The following is a 5292-nucleotide window of genomic DNA, read 5'->3' as shown; positions in this document are numbered from 1 at the left end:
CCTGAGGCTGCGGCTCATGTCGCCCCCTCTCATATCTTTACCAAGCACAGGCAGGAACCAAGGATTACTTATGACACGAAGACAAGATAACATTTTCAACATTATCAACATTATTGTTACTGATGAATGTTTTTACCATACTCCTTTAATATTTCATTAATATTTCATTAAAAGGATTTACTCTTCTGCTTTTACTCAATGATTGTTGTAAAATTGTTTGCTGTTTGTACCAGACTGCATCTCTACATGTCTCTTATGTTGGATGTCTCTCTCTGTCTTTCTGAAAKTTTGGACAACTGTAGAGCAAGTCTGAGTGAGTCAGGTCCTAGATATGTGGCAGATATTTATTCAGCATTTAGTTCTTTTATATGAAAATACTGTATTGAACAAAGTACAATGAGCAGTATACAGTTGAATGTCTTATCTGACCAATAGCAGTACAGACTCTACAGAGAAGTGTGGTAGACAACCATACAATACTACATACACATATTGTATCTAATACAGTACACTGAGAGGACAAAACATTAAGAACACCTCTTTCCATGACAGACTGACCAGGTGAAGCCAGGTGAAAAGCTATGATCCCTTATTGATGTCACCTGTTAAATGCACTTCAATCTGCGTAGATGAAGGGGAGGAAACAGGTTAAAGACAGATTGTTAAACCTTGAGACAATCGAGACATGGATTGTGTATGTGTGCCATTCAGATTGTGAATGGGCAAGACAAAAGACTGAAGTGCCTATGAACAGGGTATGGTAGTAGGTGGCAGGCGCACCGGTTTGTGTCAAGAACTGAAACCCTGCTGGGTTTTTCACACTCAACAGTTTCCCGTGTGTTTTAAGAAAGGTCCACCACCCAAACGACATCAATATTAGCAAGGTGTTCCTAATGTTTGCTATAATCAATGTAAATTGTAACTGGGAAAAGTCAGAATGGAATAGCCTCAGAGAATTAAGATAAAAAAATATATAAAGCCATAACTAAAAGTTGCCATTTAAACACATCCAGGATCAGTGTATTCCCCCTAATCCTAAGCGTACCCATTAGAAGGTAAATCCAAAACTGACTTCAGATCAGTATCASACATACACCCCKAGTCACTCAGACTTCTGGTCCTCAGCCTGATAGATGTCATCAAAGTAGTCGTCAATGTAGCGAAGCATCTGGACCACGGCAGTGAGCAGGAGGATGTCTGTGTGGATGTCCAGCTCAAGCTCACGACTGTAGTTCTTCACTGGCAGGACACAGGACTGGGACACACCCAGACACACACTCACCTTGCTCACTGCCGTGGTCCAGATGCTTCGCTACATTGACAACTACTTTGATGACATCTATCAGGCTGAGGACCAGAAGTCTGAGTGACTAGGGTGTATGTGTGATACTGATCTGAAGTCAGTTTGGATTTTACCTTCTAATGGGTAGCTTAGGATTTAGGGAATACACTGATCCTGGATGTTTAAATGGCAACTTTTAGTTATGGCTTTAATATTTTTTTATCTTAATTCTCTGAGGCTATTCCATTCTGACTTTTGCCCAGTTACAATTTAACATGATTATACAAACATTAGGAACACCTTGCTAATATTGATGTCGTTTGGGTGGTGGACTTTAAAACACACGGGAAACTGTTGAGTGTGAAAAACCCAGCAGGTTTCAGTTCTTGACCAAACCGGTGCGCCTGCACCTACTCCATACCTGTTCATAGGCACTTCAGTCTTTTGTCTTGCCCATTCACAATCTGAATGGCACACAACACAATCCATGTCTCGATTGTCTCAAGGTTTAACAATCTGTCTTTAACCTGTTTCCTCCCCTTCATCTACGCAGATTGAAGTGCATTTAACAGGTGACATCAATAAGGGATCATAGCTTTCACCTGGCTTCACCTGGTCAGTCTGTCATGGAAAGAGGTGTTCTTAATGTTTTGTCCCTCAGTGTACTGTATTAGATACAATATGTGTATGTAGTATTGTATGGTTGTCTACCACCTTCTCTGTAGAGTCTGTACTGCTATTGGTCAGATAAGACATTCAACTGTATACTGCTCATTGTACTTTGTTCAATACAGTATTTTCATATAAAAGAACTAAATGCTGAATAAATATCTGCACATATCTAGGCCTGACTCACTCAGACTTGCTTACAGTTGTCCAAACTTTCAGAAAGACAGAAGAGAGACATCCAACATAAGAACATGTAGAGATGCAGTCGGTACAAACAGCAAACAATTTTACAACAATCATTGAGTAAAAGCAGAAGAGTAATCCTTTTAATAAATATTAATGAAATTTAAAGGAGTATGGTAAAAACATTCATCATAACAATGAATGTTGATAAATGTTGAAAATGTTATCTTGTCTTCGTGTCATAAGTAATCCTTGGTTCCTGCCTGTGCTGGTAAAGATATGAGAGGGGGCGACATGAGCCGCGCCTCAGGACCTCTGGCAGAACCCCAGAATATATTTATAATTAAGATAGCCAGACACATGCCAGAACCAACCCTATGAACTATGCCTATTTAAAAAGATATATATTTCACCTTTATTTAACCAGGTAGGCCAGTTGAGAACAAGTTCTCGTTTACAACTGTGACGGCCAAAGCAGTGTGACACAAACAACAACACAGAGTTACACATGGAATAAACAAATGTACAGTCAATAACACAATAGAAAAGTCTATATACAGTGTGTGCAAATAAGTAAGATTAGGAAGGTAAGGCAATAAATAGGCCGTAGTGGTGAAATAATTACATATTTTGCAAATAAACACTGGAGTGATAGTGTGCAGAAGATGAATGTGCAAGTAGAGATTACTGGGGTGCAAAGGGAGCAAAAAAAATATATATAAATAAAATACATAACATAGGGATGAGGTATTTGGATGGGCATTTACAGATTTACATTTACATTTTAAGTCATTTAGCAGACGCTCTTATCCAGAGCGACTTACAAATTGATGGGCTATGTACAGGTGCAATGATCTGTTAGCTGCCTCGATAGCTGATGCTTAAAGTTAGTGAGGGAGATATGAGTCTCCAGTTTCAGTGATTTTTGCAATTCGTTCCAGTCATTGGCAGCAGAGACTGTAAGGAGGCTGCCAAAGTAGGAATTGGCTTTGGGGGTGACCAGTGAAATATACCTGCTGGAGGGCGCGTGCTACGGGTGGGTGGTGCTATGGTGACCAGTGAGCTGAGATAAGGCGGGGCTTTACCTAGCAAAGACTTATAGATGACCTGGAGCCAGTGGGTTTGGCGACAATATGAAGCGAGGGCCAGCCAACGAGAGCATACAGGTCGCAGTGGTGGGTAGTATATGGGGCTTTGGTGACGAAAGGATGGCACTGTGATAGACTGCATCCAATTTGCTGAGTAGAGTGTTGGAGGCTATTTTGTAAATGGCATCGCCGAAGTCAAGATCGTAGGATAGTCAGTTTTATGAAGGGTATGTTTGGCAGCATGAGTGAAGGAGCTTTTTTGGAAATAGGAAGCCGATCCTAGATTTAATTTTGGATTGGAGATGGCTTAATATGAGTCTGGAAGGAGAGTTTAACAGTCTAACCAGACTCCTAGGTATTTGTAATTGTCCACATATTCAGAACCGTCCAGAGTAGTGATGTGGTGCGTCCTGTTTCCAGGTGCATCCTGTTTCCATTGATCATCCTTAAGATATTCTACAACTTGATTGGAATCCACCTGTGGTAAATTTCAATTGATTGGACATGATTTGGAAAGGCACACGCCTGTCTATATAAGGTCCACAGTGCATGCCAGAGCAAAAACAAGCCATGAGGTTGAAGGAATTGTCCGTAGAGCGCGAGAACAGGATGTGTCGAGGCAGAGCCACCTCCTCAGTAAAAGGAACATGACAGCCCGCTTGGAGTTTGCCAAAAGGCACCTAAAGACTCTCAAACCATGAGAAACAAGATTCTCTGGTCTGATGAAACTCTTCGGCCTGAATGCCAAACGTCACATCTGGAAGAAACCTGGCACTAACCACTACGGTGAAGCATGGTGGTGGCAGCATCAATACTGTGGGAATGTTTTTCAGTGGCAGGGACTGGAATACTAGTTAGGATCGAGGCAAAGATTAACAGAGCAAAGTACAGAGGTCCGTTGATGAAAACCTGCTACAGAGCGTCAGACCTCAAGACTGGGGCGAAGGTTCAACCCTTTCAACAGGACAACGATCCTTAAGCACACAGCCAAGAAACGCAGGAGTGGCTTCGGGACAAGTTTCTGAATGTCCTTGAACTGCCCAGCAGAGCCAGGTCTGGAACCTGATCGAACATCTCTGAAGAGACCTTGAAATTAGCTTGTGCAGCAAGCTCCCATCCAACCTGAGAGGATCAGCAGAGAAGATGGGAGAAACTCCCCAAATACAGATGTGCCAAGCTTGTAGCATCAAGACAAGTCAAGCTAAGCTGAAATAAAGGGTCTGAAAAATGTGATTTTTCTGTTTTTTATTTGAATAATTTAGCAAAAATTTCTAAAAACCTGTTTCTCTGCTTTGTCATCATGGGGTAAAAAAACGAAATGTAATACATTTTAGAAGAAGGCTGTAAATGGTTATCTAAAATGTATAAATATTTTTTCCATCAATCTACCACAAATACACAATAATGACAAGCAGAAACAGGTTTTTAGAAATGTTGGCTAATTTAATAAAAGATGAAAAACAGAATATCACATTTAACCTAACAAATGTGAAAAAATTAAGGGGTCTGAATACTTTCCGAAGGCACTACTTAAAATACCTACTTTTAGTGTAGATTATCTTATAAAAAGAGCACCCTTGTGGTCCTTATGAAACTATAATAAAGGCACTAAGGGTTTATTCACTCAGACATGCTGAATGCTCTTTTGCAGATAGCAGCCAAACTTGTCATCATCCCGCTTTCAGCAGACATTGAGAAACTTCTGGCTGGGTCCACGACGTACACCACACAGTGGATCTCGGTCATCGGAGTTGCATGCTTGCGATATCCAGTGTACACTCCGGCTGCAAGGGAGCCCATGGGGTTTATGAAACTGTATGAAAACACGACAGAGACCAGAATTGTGAGTCAGCGCGTCTTCCAGAACTGGACCAACTCAAGGTGAACTGCTTGTTAACTAGGAAACTCACATCTTGCTACCTTTGGACATCAGAACATTCTTCAAGTGTCCTTGTATTGTGAAAGGTAAAATAGATAGATTTGTAACCACAAGGATATCAAAGTTAAAACGTAGTGTGGGATTCCATCTGTTAAGGTATATTGTCACATGGCATTCTGAATCCTGTCGCC

At 41.0% G+C, this 5292-nt stretch overlaps 1 pseudogene; it reads right to left on the bottom strand.

The window, feature by feature from the left end:
- Window positions 1–325: 325 nt before the first annotated feature.
- The window catches only part of LOC112072051 (interferon-induced protein 44-like), a 21113-nt pseudogene continuing 16146 nt past the window's right edge, over window positions 326–5292 (bottom strand).

This window comes from Salvelinus sp. IW2-2015, unplaced genomic scaffold, assembly GCF_002910315.2.
Source record: "Salvelinus sp. IW2-2015 unplaced genomic scaffold, ASM291031v2 Un_scaffold1809, whole genome shotgun sequence".
NCBI classification, from domain to species: Eukaryota; Metazoa; Chordata; class Actinopteri; order Salmoniformes; family Salmonidae; genus Salvelinus; species Salvelinus sp. IW2-2015.
This window is presented reverse-complemented; position numbering and strand designations above follow the sequence as displayed.